Below are 22,354 nucleotides of genomic sequence, written 5' to 3' on the forward strand. Positions count from 1 at the left end.
CTTTTCTTTAAAGCTTTCTTTGCCTTGGTCTTTTTTTTCTTTTGCTTCATCCTACTGCCATCCTGACCATCATTGTCGTCTTTGTCTTTTCCAGTGTCTTCAGCAGCAATGTCACCGTCATTGTCTTCAAATATGTTCTCGGCAGCAGTTGACTGTCTTCGCCCTCTTCCGTTTCATCAGTAGCATCATGACTTTCAGGTTTTGTGATGTCATCATCTCTATCTGTTTTTCTCTCATCCATGTCGGCTTCACTTGCAAATTCACCACCATAAATTGCTATAATGAATGAAAATAGCCATTAGAACAGTCTGTCAAAAGATACCCTACATAAGACGTATTAATATGTGCCTTTCATTCTTATTTATGTTCTCGTATAGCCATAAAACAGTCTTTATGCCTGAATTTTTACAAATAGAGACAATTGTCTCTGAAGCTACTATAGACATGAATGGTCTGAAAGAGGTACACGTACAGCATAACACCAGATATCAAGCGCAAAGGCGGACACGGACTAATGCTTTAAGCTCACATTGGTATGTATATACCAAATGTGAGCTTAAAATATAAACACATGTATAAAGTTACTTCACAAACCTGTGTGTATCATTGTCTGCTCCATTTGTGCAAAGGTGTCTTTATACACTACCACACATCTAGCTGTAATTCTAGTATTACATTGTGTGTCACCTTTCAACTTCCTTGTTACCTTACTCCAGGACAATATTCAGCCTATTTAAGATGTATATTTATCTCACAGGCAGTATATTCTTTATCCTCAAAAAAGTGCCTGCCGATGAAAATGCATGGTCTTCTTTTGTCTACTGGGTTTTCTTTAACGTTGATGGAGCCCTCGGAAAAAATCATGCCAATCTAGAACATATACAACATGAACAAAAAACTATGAAATGAACACATCAATTTATAAACATTAAGAGAAAAAATACCATCAATGACATGGTTAGCTCACATTTGACAAAGGAGTAAATACAAAATCTGTAATTTGACAAGTCATCAGTCAATGACACTGTCCCCACCAGTTCAGTGTGGTTTAAAACTTCGGAACTTTAATATTTTTTCTGACATACATTGTGGGCTTTCAACCTGGCGGTCACTTTCTACAGTATCGTGATAAAACTTCATGAGAACATGCATGTCATGATCATTAGCGCTTTGCCAAGTCTGAACCAAATTGGCTGAGGCATGTCTGAGTTAGGGCTCAAAATATGAAAATTACATAATGAAATGGCTGCCAGGTGACCATTTTGAACCATATTACAACAAAAATTCATGTATACATACATGTCATGGTGTACATACATATGCATGTCATGATTTATTAGCCCTAACCAAAGCTTAAGTCTAAACCAAACTGGCCGTGGCATGTGGAAGCCACGACTCAAAATATGAATAAAATTGGTACTGTGTGGCTGAGTACAGGCTCAAAACAAGAATTTAATCACACTGCTTATGTGATAATAAAAGTTTAATTGCTGCAATATGTTCACATACATTGCATAGGTTGGATGAATATGTGTAATTACTGACCACGACCACACAGCACATGCCTTGCTGTATGTCTGCACCTAATCCATTGACCACACCTTATACTATACGACCATGCTGACCACGACCACACAGCACATGCCTTGCTGTATGTCTGCACCTAATGGATTTGACCACATCTTATACTATACGACCATGCTGACCACGACCACACAGCACATGCCTTGCTGTATGTCTGCACCTAATGGATTTGACCACACCTTATACTATACGACCATGCTGACCACGACCACACAGCACATGCCTTGCACTATGTCAGTACTTTATGCATTTGACCACATCTTATACTATACGACCATGCTGACCACGACCACACAGCACATGCCTTGCTGTATGTCTGCATCTAATGGATTTGACTATGTCAGTACTTTATGCATTTGACCACACCTTATACTATACGACCATGCTGACCACGACCACACAGCACATGCCTTGCACTATGTCAGTACTTTATGCATATGACCACACCTTATACTATACGACCATGCTGACCACGACCACACAGCACATGCCTTGCACTATGTCAGTACTTTATGCATTTGACCACATCTTATACTATACGACCATGCTGACCACGACCACACAGCACATGCCTTGCACTATGTCAGTACTTTATGCATTTGACCACACCTAATACTATACGACCATGCTGACCACGACCACACAGCACATGCCTTGCACTATGTCTGCACCTAATGGATTTGACCACACCTTATACTATACGACCATGCTGACCACGACCACACAGCACATGCCTTGCTGTATGTCTGCACCTAATGGATTTGACCACACCTTATACTATACGACCATGCTGACCACGACCACACAGCACATGCCCTGCACTATGTCAGTACATTATGCATTTGACCACATCTTATACTATACGACCATGCTGACCACGACCACACAGCATTTGCCTTGCACTATGTCAGTACTTTATGCATTTGACCACACCTTATACTATACGACCATGCTGACACTGACCTCACAGACAGTGTACTTATGTAGCTGTTTTTGATGTCTACCTGACCATACCAATACATGGGTGACCATTGGAGACACTGTCTGACCACACAGACAGTGTACTTATGCATTTGTTTTGGAGATGAACTTGACCACACTAATACATGTGTGACCATTGGAGACACTGTCTGACCACACAGACAGTGTACTTATGTATCTGTACTTGATGTCTACCTGACCACACCAATACATGGGTGACCATTGGAGACACTGACCACACAGACAGTGTACTAATGTATTTGTATTGGAAATAAACTTGACCACACTAATACATGTGTGACCATTGGAGACACTGTCTGACCACACAGACAGTGTACTAATGTATCTGCTTTTGATGTCTACCTGACCATACCAATACATGGGTGACCATTGGAGACACTGTCTGACCACACAGACAGTGTACTTATGCATTTGTTTTGGAGATGAACTTGACCACACTAATACATGTGTGACCATTGGAGACACTGTCTGACCACACAGACAGTGTACTTATGTATCTGTACTTGATGTCTACCTGACCACACCAATACATGGGTGACCATTGGAGACACTGACCACACAGACAGTGTACTAATGTATTTGTATTGGAAATAAACTTGACCACACTAATACATGTGTGACCATTGGAGACACTGTCTGACCACACAGACAGTGTACTAATGTATCTGCTTTTGATGTCTACCTGACCATACCAATACATGGGTGACCATTGGAGACACTGTCTGACCACACAGACAGTGTACTAATGCATTTGTATTGGAGATGAACTTGACCACACTAATACATGTGTGACCATTGGAGACACTGACCACACAGACAGTGTACATAATCTGTATGTGATGTCTACCTGACCACACTAATACATGGGTGACCATTGCAGACACTGACCACACAGACAGTGTACTTATGTATCTGTTTTTGATGTCTACCTGACCATACCAATACATGGGTGACCATTGGAGACACTGTCTGACCACACAGACAGTGTACTTATGTATCTGTACTTGATGTCTACCTGACCACACCAATACATGGGTGACCATTGGAGACACTGACCACACAGACAGTGTACTAATGTATTTGTATTGGAAATAAACTTGACCACACTAATACATGTGTGACCATTGGAGACACTGTCTGACCACACAGACAGTGTACTTATGTATCTGTACTTGATGTCTACCTGACCACACCAATACATGGGTGACCATTGGAGACACTGACCACACAGACAGTGTACTAATGTATCTGCTTTTGATGTCTACCTGACCATACCAATACATGGGTGACCATTGGAGACACTGTCTGACCACACAGACAGTGTACTAATGCATTTGTATTGGAGATGAACTTGACCACACTAATACATTTGTGACCATTGGAGACACTGACCACACAGACAGTGTACATAATCTGTATGTGGTGTCTACCTGACCACACTAATACATGGGTGACCATTGCAGACACTGACCACACAGACAGTGTACTTATGTATCTGTTTTTGATGTCTACCTGACCATACCAATACATGGGTGACCATTGGAGACACTGTCTGACCACACAGACAGTGTACTTATGCATTTCTATTGGAGATGAACTTGACCACACTAATACATATGTGACCATAGGAGACACTGACCACACAGACAGTGTACATATGTATCTGTATGTGATGTCTACCTGACCACACTAATACATGTGTGACCATTGGAGACACTGTCTGACCACACAGACAGTGTACTAATGTATTTGTATTGGAAATGAACTTGACCACACTAATACATGTGTGACCATTGGAGACACTGTCTGACCACACAGACAGTGTACTAATGTATCTGCTTTTGATGTCTACCTGACCATACCAATACATGGGTGACCATTGGAGACACTGTCTGACCACACAGACAGTGTACTAATGCATTTGTATTGGAAATAAACTTGACCACACTAGTAGTACATGTGTGACCATTGGAGACACTGTCTGACCCACAGACAGTGTACATATGTATCTGTCTGTGATGTCTACCTGACCACACAATACATGGGTGACCATTGGAGACACTGACCACACAGACACTAGTGTACTAATGTATTTGTATTGGAGATGAACTTGACCACACTAATACATGTGTGACCATTGGAGACACTGACCACACAGACAGTGTACATAATCTGTATGTGATGTCTACCTGACTACACTAATACATGGGTGACCATTGCAGACACTGACCACACAAACAGTGTACTTATGTATCTGTTTTTGATGTCTACCTGACCATACCAATACATGGGTGACCATTGGAGACACTGTCTGACCACACAGACAGTGTACTTATTCATTTGTATTGGAGAGGAGCTTGACCACACTAATACATGTGTGACCATTGGAGACACTGACCACACAGACAGTGTACATATGTAACTGTACTTGATGTCTACCTGGTCACACTAATACATGGGTGACCATTGCAGACACTGTCTGACCACACAGAAAGTGTACTTATGTATTTGTATTGGAGATAAACTTGACCACACTAATACATGGGTGACCATTGGAGACACTGACCACACAGACAGTGTACTTATGTATCTGTTTTTGATGTCTACCTGACCATACCAATACATGGGTGACCATTGGAGACACTGTCTGACCACACAGACAGTGTACTTATGCATTTCTATTGGAGATGAACTTGACCACACTAATACATGTGTGACCATTGGAGACACTGTCTGACCACACAGACAGTGTACTTATGTATCTGTACTTGATGTCTACCTGACCACACCAATACATGGGTGACCATTGGAGACACTGACCACACAGACAGTGTACTAATGTATTTGTATTGGAAATAAACTTGACCACACTAATACATGTGTGACCATTGGAGACACTGACCACACAGACAGTGTACTTATGTATCTGTTTTTGATGTCTACCTGACCATACCAATACATGGGTGACCATTGGAGACACTGTCTGACCACACAGACAGTGTACTTATGCATTTCTATTGGAGATGAACTTGACCACACTAATACATATGTGACCATAGGAGACACTGACCACACAGACAGTGTACATATGTATCTGTCTGTGATGTCTACCTGACCACACTAATACATGGGTGACCATTGGAGACACTGACCACACAGACACTAGTGTACTAATGTATTTGTATTGGAGATGAACTTGACCACACTAATACATGTGTGACCATTGGAGACACTGACCACACAGACAGTGTACATAATCTGTATGTGATGTCTACCTGACTACACTAATACATGGGTGACCATTGCAGACACTGACCACACAGACAGTGTACTTATGTATCTGTTTTTGATGTCTACCTGACCATACCAATACATGGGTGACCATTGGAGACACTGTCTGACCACACAGACAGTGTACTTATTCATTTGTATTGGAGAGGAGCTTGACCACACTAATACATGTGTGACCATTGGAGACACTGACCACACAGACAGTGTACATATGTAACTGTACTTGATGTCTACCTGGTCACACTAATACATGGGTGACCATTGCAGACACTGTCTGACCACACAGAAAGTGTACTTATGTATTTGTATTGGAGATAAACTTGACCACACTAATACATGGGTGACCATTGGAGACACTGACCACACAGACAGTGTACTTATGTATCTGTTTTTGATGTCTACCTGACCATACCAATACATGTGTGACCATTGGAGACACTGACCACACAGACAGTGTACATAATCTGTATGTGATGTCTACCTGACTACACTAATACATGGGTGACCATTGCAGACACTGACCACACAGACAGTGTACTTATGTATCTGTTTTTGATGTCTACCTGACCACACCAATACATGGGTGACCATTGGAGACACTGACCACACAGACAGTGTACTAATGTATTTGTATTGGAAATAAACTTGACCACACTAATACATGTGTGACCATTGGAGACACTGTCTGACCACACAGACAGTGTACTTATTCGCTTGCATTAGAAATGAACTTGACCACACTAATACATGTGTGACCATTGGAGACACTGACCACACAGACAGTGTACATAATCTGTATGTGATGTCTACGTGACTACACTAATACATGGGTGACCATTGCAGACACTGACCACACAGACAGTGTACTTATGTATCTGTTTTTGATGTCTACCTGACCACACCAATACATGGGTGACCATTGGAGACACTGACCACACAGACAGTGTACTAATGTATTTGTATTGGAAATAAACTTGACCACACTAATACATGTGTGACCATTGGAGACACTGTCTGACCACACAGACAGTGTACTTATGTATCTGTTTTTGATGTCTACCTGACCATACCAATACATGGGTGACCATTGGAGACACTGTCTGACCACACAGACAGTGTACTAATGCATTTGTATTGGAGATGAACTTGACCACACTAATACATTTGTGACCATTGGAGACACTGACCACACAGACAGTGTACATATGTATCTGTATGTGATGTCTACCTGACCACACTAATACCTGTGTGACCATTGGAGACACTGTCTGACTACACAGACAGTGTACGTATGTATCTGTACTTGTTGTCTACCTGACCACACTAATACATGGGTGACCATTGCAGACACTGACCACAAAGACAGTGTATTAATGTATTTGTATCGAAAATGAACTTGACCACACTTATACATAAGTGACCATATGAGACACTGTATTCATGTGTTTGTAATTACCTGAGTACACGGGCAGTGTTCTGATGTGTTTGTAATAGATGTCAAATTGACCACATTAATACCTGTGTGACCATTCGATACACTGTCTGACTACACAGACAAAGTAAATGTGTCTGTATTGCCGATGTATTTGACTACACACGTCCACGAACAGTGTCCTTGAGTATCCACTCTGATAGCCTTGAAAGTGACACACGCCTATGCTTACCATGTACATGTCGTTGATGTTTCATAGTAACGTAGTGTGTGGGGTGATCGGGAGGCACGCATACATCAGACGATTAACATCAATGTTAGGCACATGTCTGTAAAATGCCCTGCATGAATTACGTATAAGGATCGATGATGTGCATTGTAAAGTACATGCGGTATACGATGACCTACAGTGGACGAAACGATACATGGTCGCCAGCGAACGTCAGGTACGGCACGAGTACGTCAACCCCTGTACATGCGCCAGCACACGTAGATAGGTGCGCAAGTTGATAAACCTGGGAGGGCGATTGCAAAGTACGTATATAGTGCAATAACGACCGGGAGGGGGCGCTAGGATGACACGTGATGTGTGCGTTATTTTATCGGGAGATTCGCACAGATTTCGTGACGTTAACATGAGACCATTACCGGTGTAGCCCTTTTGGTTACTGGGTTATAGACATATATGTATATTTGAGGTCCAAGGTCGTCAAGGTTACGTGATATTTTGTCAAAAAATTATATTCCATGGTTATCCCTATACACCAAAATCAGACCTAAAGCTCCATTGGCTTGCCCTGGAATTAGATATGTGCATAGTTAATGAGGTAAAGGATATGTCGTCATAAGGTCTCCCATCATACCAAATATGGAGGGTGTAGCACTTGTGGTTACTGAGTTGTGGACAAATATGTATATTTGAGGTCAAAGGTCGTCGATGTCACGTGACATTTTGTAAAAAACATTTTATCCAATTGTTAACCCTTTGTGTAGAAAATCAGATGTGTAGCTCTTTTGGCTTTCTCAGAATTAGATATATGCATAATTATTGAGGTACAGGATGTGTCGTCGTAAGGTCTCCCATCATACCAAATATGAAAGGTGTAGTACTTGTGGTTACTGAGTTATGAACAACTATGTATATTTGAGGTCAAAGGTCATTGAGGTCATTTGTGTACTGAGTTGTGGACATATATGTATATTTGAGGTCAAAGGTCGTCGATGTCACGTGACATTTTGTAAAAAACATTGTATCCAATTGTTAACCCTATGTATAGAAAATCAGACGTCAAGCTCTTTCGGCTTTCTCAGAATTAGATATGTGCATAATTATTGAGGTACAGGATGTGTCGTCATAAGGTCTCCCATCATACCAAATATGAAAGGTGTAGTACTTGTGCTTACTGAGTTATGAACAACTATGTATATTTGAGGTCAAAGGTCATTGAGGTCACATGACATTTTTTAAAGGAAATTGTATCCTATAGTTATACCTATATACCAAAAATCAGACCTCTAGCTTCATTGGCTTGCTCAGAATTAGATATGTGCATAATTAATGAGGTACAGGATATGCCGTCATAAGTCGTCTCACCATACCAACGGGAGTGGCACCTATGGTAACTAAGTTACGAATATAAATGTATTTTTGGGGTCAGAGGTCATCCAGGTCATGTGATATTTTTTTAAGAAATTGTATCTCATAGTTATCCCTATGTACCAAAGTCAGACCTCCAGCCTTATTTTTATGCCCAAAACGAGTTATATGCATAATTAATAAGGTATAGAAGTGGCTGGTCATGTGACATTTGTTGAAAAACTTTGCTCCCATAGTTCGCGGTATGTACCAAAAATCAGACCTATAGCTTCAGTGGGAAACCCAGAATTAGATATGTGCATAATAAATGAGTTGCATTAATATGCCAAGGTCAACGTTCAAGGGGTATCCCGAAAACTGTGGAGTGCAATTGGTCCCCTACTTGTCATTGTCGAATAGACGCTGGCATTCTCGGACTTTAACATAGGCCAGAATAAGCCATTGCCATAGCTTAGCTGCATAGGTATAGGGGAGGTTAAAGGTCAATGAAAAATCAGAAAAATAATACTTTAAAAATCTTCTTCTCAAAATTGCAGTGCCTATGACTTTGATGTTTGGCATGAAGGAGCCTAGGCCTATGGTCTACAAAAGTTGTTGAAAACATTTCAATTGTTTAATTTTATGCACATGAACGTTTATTTGAAAGTTTATTTTCAATATGGCTGCAAGGTCACCTGACCAACTGTTATGGTAAAGAATCAAAATTACTTGTGAGGAGTTTTACCTATGTGCCAAATTTGAAGTCTCTAGGTACAACAGTGTTCGCATGGCAGTTGCATGTAGAGGACGGAAGAAAAAAGAATAATAAATATAGTTGCAAAGCAGCGATAAAGGGTTTCGAGAAAATGAGGAAATGGTTACATAGTTATAACATCATAAAGAATGATATATTAACCGTATTGTAAAGCAAATAATTAGGTGCATAATTGATAAGGTTCAGATTATGGCATCATTGTCTCTATCCCACCAAGTATAAACAATATATCTGTTTTGGTTACTGATTTATTAGTAAAAACTTATTTTGAGGTCAAAGGTCATCTAGGTCAAGAGACATTTTGTCAAAAAAATTGTATCCAATAGTTAACATATATAAAAATATCAGACCTCTAGCTCTCTTTGCTTACCCAGAATTAGATTTGTGCATAATTAATGAGGAACAGCTTGGGCATCATGAGGTCTCCCACCATACCGATTATGGAGGGTGTAGCCCTTGTGGTTACAAAAATGTTGAAAAAATACGTATATTTGAGGTCAAAGGTCATAACATTTTGTCAAGAAAATTGCATTGCTTTGTTCTCTCTATGTACCAAAAATCAGACCTCTAGCTCTATTAGCTGGCTCAGAATTAGATATGCGCATAATTAATGAGGTACAGGATGTGGTGTCATAAGGTCTCCCATCATAACAAAAATCATGGTTTAGCACTTGTAGTTTTTTAGTTATGGACATATACGTATTTTCAAGCTCAAAGGTCATCAATGTCACATCACATTTTGTCAAAAAAATTGTTGTGCTAAGTTATCGCCATATACCAAAAATCAGACCTTTAGCTCTTTTGGCTGGCTCAGAAGTAGATATGCACATAATTGATGAGGTCCATGATGTGGTGTCATAAGGTCTCCCATCATACCAAATATGAAGGTTGTAGCACTTGTGGTTACTTAGTTATAGACATATACGTATATTCAAGGTCATCGAGGTCACATGACATTTTGTCATAAAAGTGAACTGCTAAGTTATGCCTTAATAGCAAAATGTCGGACCTCTAGCTCTATTGGCTGGCTCAGAATTAGATATGACGCATAATTAATGAGGTACGGGATATGGTGTCATAAGGTCTCCCATCATACCAATTTGAAGGGTGTAGTACTCGTGGTTACATAGTTATGGACATACACATATATTGAAGGTCGAAGGTCATCGATTTCACATGACATTTTATCAAAAAATTATATTGCTAAGTTGTCCCTATATACCAAAAATCAGACCTCTAGCTCTATTAGCTGGCTCAGAATTATATATGCGCATAATTAATGAAGTACAGGATGTGGTGTCATAAGGTCTCCCATCATACCAAATATGAAGGGTGTAGCACTTGTGGTTACTTAGTTATGAACATATGTGTATATTCAAGTTCAAAGGTCATCGAAGTCGCATGACATTTTGTCAAATAATTGAATTGCTAAGTTATGCCTTTATAGCAAAAATCAGACCTCTAGCTCTATTGGCTGGCTCAGAATAAGATACGCGCATAGTTAATGACGTAAAGGATATGTCGTCATAAGGTCTCCCATCATACCAAATATGAAGGGTGTAGCACTTGTGGTTACGGAGTTGTGGACAAATATGTATATTTGAGGTCAAAGGTCTTCGATGTCACGTGACATTTTGTAAAAAAAACATTGTATCCAATTGTTAACCCTATGTATAGAAAATCAGACAGTGTAGCTCTATCGGCTACCTTAGAATTAGATATGTGCATAATTATTGAGGTACAGGATGTTTCGTCATAAGGTCTCCCATCATACCAAATATGAAAGGTGTAGTACTTGTGGTTACTGAGTTATGAACAAATATGTATATTTGAGGTCAAAGGTCATTGAGGACATATGACATTTTTAAAAGAAATTGTATCCTATAGTTATACCTATATACCAAAAATCAGACCTCCATCCTTATTTTTATGCCCAAACGAGTTATATGCATAATTAATAAGGTATAGGAAGTAGCTGATCATGTGACATTTTGTTGAAAAACTTTGCTCCCATAGTTCGGGGTATGTACCAAAAATCAGACCTATAGCTTCAGTGGAAACCCAGAATTAGATATGTGCATAATAAATGAGTTGCAGGAATATGCCAAGGTCAAAGTTCATGGGCTATCCCAAAAACCGTGGAGTGCAATTGGTCCCCTACTTGTCATTGTCGAATAGACGCTGGCATTCTCGGACTTTAACATAGGCCAGATTAAGCCATTGCCGTAGCTTTGCTGCATAGGTATAGGGGAAGTCGAAGGTCAATGAAAAATCAGAAAAATAATACTTTAAAAATCTTCTCAAAATTGGCAGTGCGTATGACTTTGATATTTGGCATGAAGGAGCAAGGCTATATGGTCTAAATAGTGACTTGAGCTCAATTTTGAATTATCACTTGTAATGCAAATGAGTTCAATTTTAAAGTTCACTTTGAAAATGGCTGAAAGGTCACGTGCCCACAGGTTATGGTCATTTGATCAAAAATTTCTTGCGAGCAGTTATCAGTCCGGGTTATGTCCATATAGAGGATAGTAGGGAAGAGCCATGGGGTACCGTATATGTAATGAATTTAAGGCAAGAACCAATCACGTACTGTATATGTAACAAGGGTCAAAGGTTACGTTGGTTCACTTTGAAATGTTATGTTCAGATCGCGATATGACCTGACAGATCCACCGATCGAGTGAGACTGTTGACTACCCGGAAGTATCTTAGCTCCAGTCGATTGGCGACGTTCTACCGTGTTAAAAAATTGTAAGATTTCTTCAGAAATAGTTTTCTGAGTTTCTTTAACCTTGGCAATATTCGACAAAGAGCTATTGGACGTTTTTTTGTTCTCTTTTCCAGCTTTTGGTTAACTTCTCGGCGATTGATCTGGCGCGCGTTTTTCTGAGCGAAGGGTCAATCGTACCGGGAAACGCATGGTGATCGAAAAATTCGTGCTCCATCGTGCTCCGATGACCGACTAAAACAGTTGACCCATCTTTGCAAAGCTTGAAACATTCTCCATACTGCAGATGGCAAGGTTAAATTGAAATTTGACCAAAAATAGGCGATATTTGGCGACAAATAACTTACTGTAGATTTACAAGGGTCAAATGCTGATTTCTAGGAGCCGTACCCGGCCAGGAAATTCATCCAAATAAGTTATTTTCAATGTACTAACCACTTGTGTCGGTCACCATCTCGGCCGCACTGAACTTTGTGCGTAACGTCTATATCTAAAAACTACCCAGTGCTAAAAATAAGGGCGAAATCAAGCCGAAAAGTTCCAAACTCGTTGCAATGTACGTGCCACGGTTTGCATGGTTAATTATTCATGACGTTGGCGGCGGCAGTTTCGCTGATTGGTCAATCGTAATATCCTCTCTATGGACATAACCCGGACTGGTTATACCTGGCTGGCAAATTTGAAGTCTGTAGTTGCAGCGGTATTCGCGTGGTAGTTGCAGAAGCGAGACAGAAGAAGAAGAAAAAGAAAAAGAAGAAGAAGAATAAAAACAGAACGATTACCAAAGGGTTTAGCTTCCATGGTGTTGAAACTCTAATAATAATAAATATAACAATTACAAGAGAAATAAAAAACAATAAAATAAAATAATAAAAAACAGAACTATTACTGGACGGTTTTGGGGGAATAGCAGTTCTTTGCACTGGTGATTTATACATAATTAAATGTCAGCGACAATGGGCGATCTGTGGATGCAACACAAATTTAACAACAGAGTAAACGGATTACTCAAATAAAACCACAACAGAACATATAGCAAGAAAGCCAATTTTGCACTAGTCATCTGTTTTTTTATTCCCAATGTCAAATATTTGCTTCAATTAAAGGAAAATGGAATAAAACAGTCATTTTAAAACTAAAAGTGACAATATTTAAAATTTTCTAACCCTAAACCTAACCAGTCTTCGCCATGCTTATGATCATGACGCCAATGCTCATACATATCTCGATTAAGTTAGGCATTTAGTCGTCACACTCTCTATGACAACTAATATCTATGCAAGTTAGGCATTTAGTTTCGACATATCCATTAAAAGCGACAGTAACTTTATCTATGTTAGTTAGGAATTAATCCTCACCATAGACTGGAAGATCAGTCGAAGAGAGGAGCGCAGGGAGCGTCTTCTAAATTTTCTAAATATTGGACAAGGATTTAATTATTGTAAGATAGAGGTCGAGAAAGTATCTAATCTAATCTATAATCAATGTGAACAACAAATGGGATTTAACTGTTAATCTCTTTCACAGTCCCCTCGACCGCTTCTTTCTTTCGGATCTTTTTCCATACGGACCTCCAAGTGATCGTGCTTCAAGGAATTGAGAGTGGGATGTCAAACATTCAAAAGTTCAAACGAAGCTTGACAACGTCGTGGATTTTAGAGGTCATTTCTAAATATTGAACGACAATTAAATTCTTCAAAGACAGAACCCTAGTAAAACATATTACTGTCGTTAAACTCTATCGGGCATCACATAGCTAACTAACAAACATCTACATAGTTCCTATCTACCCTAACAAAAAGGCTAACCTTAACTTTAACCCTACCCCTAAATGCTGTCTTGTATAAATCACTCAATCAGAGTTTCCCTAGTATAAATCACTCAATAAAGGGTTGTATTGTACAAAAACCACACAAGTAGATTCTGTCTTGTACAAATCAACTCACATGTAGTTTTATGTTGTACAATTCAACTAATTGGAGTCAGATTTGTAGAAATCATTCAATTAGAGTGCTTCTACAATCAATAAATTGGAGTTTTTCCTGCAAATATCACTGTTGGAGTAAGTCTTGTACAATCACTCAATTAAGGTTTGTCTGTAAAACGTGCTGAATTTGAGTTAGTCTTGCATAAATCACTCAATTGGAGTTAGTCTTGTACAAATCGCTCAATTGGAGTTTTTCCTGCACAATTCATTCAATTGGTTAGTTAGTCTTGTACAAATCGCTCAATTAGAGTTTGTCTTGTGAAAGTTGCTGAATTTGAATTAATCTTGCCTAAATCACTCAATTACATTCTCTCTTGCACAAATCACTCAAAAGGAGTTTCTTTTGTACAAATAATTCAATCGGAGTGTCTCTTGCAAAAATCACTCAATTGGGTTTTTTTCCGTAAAAATTGATATATTTGAAATAGCCTTGCATAAATTACTCAATTAGAGTTTGTCTTGTACAAATCGCTCAATTGGAGTTTTTCTTGCATCAATCACTCAATTAGAATTTGTTTTGCACAAATCGCTCGATCAGCTTTTGTTTTGATACAAACAACTCAATTAGATTCTTTTTCGTGCAATAACTCAAAAGGAGTTTCTGTTTTACAAACAACTTAAGAATGGAATTGCAAATATCACTCAATTGGAATTTTTTTCGTAAAAATTGATGAATTTGAGTTAGTCTAGCATAAATCACTCAATTGGAGTTTATCTTTTACAAATCGCTCAATTGGAGTTTTTTTGCACAAATCACTCAATTAGAGTTTTTGTTGTACAAATCACTCAATTAGGGTTTGTCTTGTAAAAATTGATGAATTTGAGTAAGTCTAGCATAAATCACTCAATTGGAGTTTGTCTTGTACAAATCGCACAATTGAGTTTTTTCTTGCACAAATCACTCAATTAGAGTTTGTGAGTACTAGTCGCTCAATCAGCTTGTATGATACAAACTACTTGATTAGATTCTGTTTTGTACAAATCACCCAAAAGGAGTTTCTGTTGTACAAATAACTGAATCGGAGTGTCTCTTGCAAAATCAATCAATTGGAGTTTTTTTCGTAAGAATTGATGAATTCGAGTTAGTCTTGCATAAATCACTCAATTTGAGTTTGTTTTGTACAAATCGGTCAATGAGCTTTTGTTCAAGTAGGTTTTGTCTTGTAAAAATTGCTGAATTTGAGTAAGTCAAATCACTCAATATGTGTTAGTTTGTACAAATCTATCAATTTTGAGTTTTTCCTGCATAAATCACTCAATTGGAGGTTGTTTTGTACAAATCGGTCAATCAGCTTTTGTTTTGATACATACCACTGAATTAGCCCTGTTTAGTATCAATCAGTCAAAAGCAGTTTCTGTTGTACAAATAACTCAATCGGAGTGTATCTTGCAAAAAGCACCAAATAAGAGTTTTTCTTGTAAAAATTGCTGAATTTGACCATGTCTTGTTTGTCTTGTAAAAGTTCCTGAATTTGAGTTCGTGTTGCATGAATCACTCAATTGGAATTAGTCTTATACAAATCTATCAATTCAGATTTTTTCCTGCATAAATCACTCAATTTGAATTTGTCTTGTACAAACCACTCATTAGATTATGTTTTGAATCAATCACTCAAAAGCAGTTTTGTTGTAAAAATAACTCAATCAGAGTGTCTCTTGTAAAATCACTCAAGTAGGTTTGCCACGTAAAATTGCTGAATTTGAGTTAGTCTTGCATTAATCACACAATTAGAGTTTGTCTTGTACAAATCGCTCAATTGGAGTGTCTGTTGTACTATTTGGAGTGTCTCTTGCAAAAATCACTCAATAGGAGTTTGTTTGTACAAATTGGTCAATTAGCTTTTGTTTTGATACAAATCGCTAAATTAGATTCTGTTTTGTACAAATCACTCAAAAAGGAGTGAGTGAGTGGTTTGTGCAAGACAAACTCCAATTGACTGATTTGTGCAGGAAAAACTCTGAATTGGTAGATTTGTACAAGACATTCCAATTGAGTGATTTCTGCAAGACTAACTCAAATTCAGCAATTTTTACATTACAAACCCAAATGAGTGATTTGTACAACAGGGCACACTCTAATTGAGCGTTTTCTACAAATCTAACTCCAATTAGTTGAATTGAACAACATAAACTAAATTCGAGTGGTTTGTACAAGACAAACTCCAATTGAGTGATTTACAAAAGAATTACCTAAGTTCAGTAATTTTCACAAGACAAATTCTAATTGAGTGATTTATGCGGCAAAAACTCCAATAGAGCGATTTGTACAAGACAAACTCCAATAGAGCGATTTATGCAAAACTTACTCAAATTCAGCAATTTTTACAAGAAAAACTCTTATTGAGTGCTTTTTGCAAGACTAACTCAAATTCAGCAATTTTTACATTACAAACCCAAATGAGTGATTTGTACAACAAGGCACACTCTAATTGAGCGTTTTTCTACAAATCTAACTCCAATAGTTGAATTGTTCAACATAAACTTAATTTGAGTGGTTTGTACAAGACTAACTCTTATTGAGTGATTTGTGCATAAAAACTCCAATTGAGCGATTTGTGAAAGATAAACTCCAACTGAGTGATTTATGTTTAGACTAACTCAAATTCATCAATTTTCACCAAAAAGAAGTCTAATGGAGTGATTTGTTCAAGACTAACTCCAAATTGATAGATTTGTATAAAACTAGCATACATTGAGTGATTTATACAAGACTTACTCAAATTCAGCAATGTTTACAATAAAAAATCTAATAAGGAGATTTTTGCAAGAGACACTCGAATTGAGTTATTTGTACAACAGAAATTCCTTTTTGAGTGATTTGTACAAAACAAATCAAATTTAGCAGTTTGCATCAAAACGAAAGCTATTGACCGATTTGTACAAACAAACTCCTATTGAGTGATTTATGCAAGACTAACTAAAGTTTAGCAATTTTTACAAGACAAACCCTAATTGACTGATTTGTACAAGACTAACTCTTATTGAGCGATTTGTGCATAAAAACTCCAATTGAGCGATTTCTAAAAGATAAACTCCAACTGAGTGATTTATGCAAGAGTAATTGAAATTCAGAAATTTTTACAAGAAAAAATCAAATAGATTTTTGCAAGAGAAACTCCGATTGAGTTATTTGACTAACTCAAATTCATCAATTTTCACCAAAAAGAAGTCTAATGGAATGATTTGTTCAAGACTAACTCCAATTCAGTGATTTGTGCAGGAAAAACTCCGAATTGATAGATTTGTATAAAACTAGCACACATTGAGTGATTTATACAAGACTAACTCAAATTCAGCAATGTTTACAAGAAAAATCTAATAGATTTTTGCAAGAGACACTCAAATTGAGTTATTTGTACAAAAATGAATCTAATTTAGCGGTTTGTATCAAACGAAAGCTAATTGACCGATTTGTACAAAACAAACTCCTATTGAGTGATTTATGCAAGACTAACTCAAATTCATGAATTCTTACAAAAAACTCCAATTGAGTGATTTTTGCAAGAGACACTCCGATTGAGTTATTTGTACAACAGAAACTCCAATTGAGCGATTTGTACAAGACAAACTCCAATTGAGTGATTTATGCAAGACTAACTGAAATTCAGCAATTTTTACGAGGCAAACTCTAATTGAGTGATTTTTGCAAGAGACACTCCGATGAGTTATTTTTACAACAGAAACTGCTTTTGAGTGATTGATTCAAAACATAATCTATTGAGTGATTTGTACAAGACAAACTCCAATTGAGTGATTTATGCAGGAAAAACTCTGAATTGATAGATTTGTACAAGACATTCCAATTGAGTGATTTATGCAACACGAACCCAAATTCAGGAACTTTTACAAGACAAACCCTAATTGAGCGATTTGTACAAGACAAACTTTAATTGAGTGATTTGTGCAAAAAAAAACTCCAATTGAGCGATTTATACAAAACCAACTCCAATTTAGTGATTAATGCAAGTCTAACTCAAATTTAGCAAACAAGACAAAATCTAATTGAGTGATTTCTTCAAGACTAACTTCAATTGAGTGATTTATGCGGGAAAAACTCCAATAGAGCGATTTGTACAAGACAAACTCCAATTGAGCGATTTATGCAAAACTAACTCAAATTCAGCAATTATTACAAGAAAAACTCTTATTTGGTGCTTTTTTGCAAGTACACTCTGAATGAGTTAATTTGTACAATAGAAACTGCTTTTGACTGATTGATACTAAACAGGATCTAATTCAGTGGTTTGTATCAAAACAAAAGCTGATTGAGCGATTTGTACAAAACAAACTCCAATTGAGTGATTTATGCAGGAAAACTCCAAATTGATAGATTTGTACAAACTAACACATATTGAGTGATTTATACAAGACTTACTCAAATTCAGCAATTTTTACAAGACGAAACCTACTTGAGTGATTTGTACAAGAATAACTCTAATTGAGTGATTTTATGCATAAAAACTCCAATTGAGCGATTTGTAAAAGACAAACTCCAATTGAGTGATTTATGCAAGAGTAATTGAAATTCAGAAATTTTTACAAGAAAAAATCAAATAGATTTTTGCAAGAGAAACTCCGATTGAGTTATTTGTACAACAGAAACTCCTGAGTAATTTGTACCAAACATACTCTAATTGAGCGGTTTGCATCAAAACAAAAGCTCATTGACCGATTTGTACAAAACTCCAATTGAGTGATTTATGCAAGACTAACTCGATTTCATCAATTCTTACGAAAAAATCTCCAATTGAGTGATTTTTGCAAGAGACACTCCGATTGAGTTATTTATAGTACAACAGAAACTCCTTTTGGGTGATTTGTACAAAACAGAATCTAATCAAGTAGTTTGTATCAAACAAGCTGATTGAGCGACTAGTACTCACAAACTCTAATTGAGTGATTTATGCAACTCAAATCAAGCAATTTTTTCAAGACAAACCCTAATTGAGTGATTTGTACAACAAAAACTCTAATTGAGTGATTTGTGCAAAAAAACTCCAATTGAGCGATTTGTAAAAGATAAACTCCGATTGAGTGATTTATGCTAGGCTTACTCAAATTCATCAATTTTTACGAAAAAAATTCCAATTGAGTGATATTTGCAATTCCATTCTTATTAAGTTGTTTGTAAAACAGAAACTCCTTTTGAGTTATTTGCACAAAAAAGAATCTAATTGAGTGGTTTGTATCAAAACAAAAGCTGATCGAGCGATTTGTACAAAACAAATTCTAATTCAGTGATTGATGCAAGAAAAACTCCAATTGAGCGATTTGTACAAGACAAATTCCTTGAAGCACGATCACTTGGAGGTCAGTATGGAAAAAGATCCGAGAGAAAGAAGCGGTTGAGGGGACTGTGAAAGAGATTAACAGTTAAATCCCATTGATTATAGATTAAATTAGATACTTGCTCAACCTCTATCTTACAATAATTAAATCCTTGCCCAATATTTAGAAAATTTAGAAGACGCTCCCTGCGCTCCTCTCTTCGACTGATCTTCCAGTCTATGGTGAGGATTAATGCCTAACTTACCAAGATAAAGTTACTGTCGCATATGTCGAAACTAAATGCCTAACTTGCATAGACATTAGCTGTCCTAGAGAGTGGTGACGACTAAATGCCTAACTTACCCGAGATATGTATGAGCATTGGCGTCATGATCATAAGCATGGCGAAGACTGGTTAGGGTTATGCATCCACAGATCGCCCAATTGTCGCTGACATTTTCTTATGTATAAGTCACCAGTGACAAGAACTGCTATTCACCCAAAACCGTCTAGTAATAGTGCTGTTTTTTATTATTTTATTTTATTGTTTTTTATTACTCTTGTAATTGTTATGTTTATTATTATTAGGGTTTCGACACCATGGGTGCTAAACCTTTTGTAATCGTTCTGTTTTTATTCTTCTTCTTTTTCTTTTTCTTCTTCTTCTTGTCTCGCTTCTGCAACTACCACGCGAACACCGCTGCAACTACAGACTTCAAATTTGCCAGTCAGGTATAACTGCTCGCAAGAAATTTTTTGATCAAATGACCATAATCTGGGGCACGTGACCTTTCAGCCATTTTCAAAATGAACTTTAAAATTGAACTCATTTGCATAACAAGTGATACAAGTGATAATTCAAAATTGAGCTCAAGTCACTTTTTAGACCATATAGCCTTGCTCCTTCATGCCAAATATCAAAGTCATAGGCACTGCCAATTTTGAGAAGATTTTTAAAGTATTATTTTTCTGATTTTTCACTGACCTTTGACCTCCCCTATACCTATGCAGCTAAGCAATGGCAATGGCTCATTCTGGCCACGGTCCGGACCGTGTTCTGGCCTATGTTAAAGTCCGGGAATGCCAGCGTCTATTCGACAATGACAAGTACTCTACAGTTTTTTGGGATAGCCCATGAACTTTGACCTTGGCATATTCCTGCAACTCATTTTTTATGCACATATCAAATTCTGGGTTTCCCACTGAAGCTATAGGTCTGATTTTGGTACATACTATGGAGCAAAATTTTTCAACAAAATGTCACATGACCAGCCACTTCCTATACCTTATTAATTATGCATATACCTCGTTTTGGGCATATATAAAATAAGGCTGGAGGTCTGATTTTTGGTACATAGGGACAACTTAGCAACACACTTTTTTGACAAATATCATGTGACCTCGATGACCTTTGACCTTGAATATACGTATATGTCCATAACTAAGTAACCACAAGTGCTACACCCTTCATATTTGGTATGATGGGAGACCTTATGACACCACATCATGGAGCTCATCAATTATGAGCATATCTAATTCTGAGCCAGCCAAAAGAGCTAGAGGTCTGATTTTTGGTATATAGAAATAGCTTACCATAACAATTTTTTTGACAAAATGTCATGTGACCTCGATGACCTTTGACCTTGAAAATACGTATATGTCCATAACTAAGTAACCACAAGTGCTACACCCTTCATATTTGGTATGATGGGAGACCTTAAGACACCACATTGTGTACCCCAAATATACATATATATCCGTAACTTAGTTACCACAAGTGCCACTCCCGTCATATTTGGTATGGTGGGACGACTTATGACGGCATATCCTGTACCTCATTAATTATGCACATATCTAATTCTGAGCAAGCCAATAAAACTAGAGGTCTGATTTTTGGTATATAGGTATAACTATAGGATACAATTTCTTTTTAAAAATGTCATGTGACCTCAATGACCTTTGACCTCAAATATACATAGCGATTCCAATCAAGGCGCTTCTTATACGGGAAATTTTCAATCTCTTTCACGGCATACCTATCCCCGGCAGCCTATTCAGTGCAATTACAATCGTCGCACTTTAAGTACGTGTAATTTGTGGCAATTGAATGAGTGCACCTGTCGTCCAATCGCCGCCATCTGACATTCAAATACTTGGGGTACTGAAGTTTGTCAATGTTTTACCGCACAATAAGTCCCGACGCTGACATCTTTAGTCACGCTCATATGAACGGTAAATTGTCTATTCTTTATCGGATACACCTGTCACCGATTCCGGCCGTCCGACTCTCTAGTCAAAGCCAATTTTAGCGGGCAGCATTGGCAAACCTTACCGAGCATATTGGTCGCCTAATTCCTGATACTCCACAAATTAGGCCTACATCCGTTTTGTCATGACTTTGTTTGACCACTCAGGAGCAGTAGGAGACTTTATAAAGCTTCTATCGGCTCGGCCGTAAACTGTCTCGGGGAGAATATGAAAATCCCCGTATAACAGTGCCACTCTAACACAGCACTACGCATTTCCCCAATTACATTTATGCTGACTCATTGAATGGTAAATTTTGTTTTGAAAAGAAATCAATCTAAATTCATGTTTGCCAGGTATAGATTGTTCCATCTGCGGTAAATGTTGACGCAGAACAAAATTTGTTTTCCTGACGGGATATTGGTAGTACTGCTGCGGCATACTTGATGGCTTCTGCCTGT

The 22,354-nt window shown here is 37.7% G+C and overlaps 1 protein-coding gene and 1 long non-coding RNA gene across 2 annotated transcripts in view; one reads left to right on the forward strand and one right to left on the reverse strand.

Annotated features, from left to right (window-relative positions):
* LOC139124560 (uncharacterized) overlaps nt 1-7,792 on the reverse strand; it is a 9,790-nt gene extending 1,998 nt beyond the window's left edge. The window contains exons 1-3 of the long non-coding RNA XR_011549960.1: nt 7,542-7,792; nt 595-870; nt 1-276 (exon numbers count right to left, since the gene is read on the reverse strand). The exon at nt 1-276 is cut by the window's left edge and continues 1,998 nt beyond it. This is a non-coding gene — a long non-coding RNA (uncharacterized lncRNA). The remainder of the gene's footprint in view (nt 277-594; nt 871-7,541) is intronic.
* Nucleotides 1-22,354, forward strand: part of LOC139124777 (putative hydroxypyruvate isomerase) — a 315,395-nt gene that overhangs the window by 19,435 nt on the left and 273,606 nt on the right. The window lies entirely within an intron of this gene.

The sequence above is a fragment of the Ptychodera flava genome (assembly GCF_041260155.1).
Source record: "Ptychodera flava strain L36383 chromosome 23 unlocalized genomic scaffold, AS_Pfla_20210202 Scaffold_24__1_contigs__length_23054250_pilon, whole genome shotgun sequence".
Classification (NCBI taxonomy): Eukaryota; Metazoa; Hemichordata; class Enteropneusta; family Ptychoderidae; genus Ptychodera; species Ptychodera flava.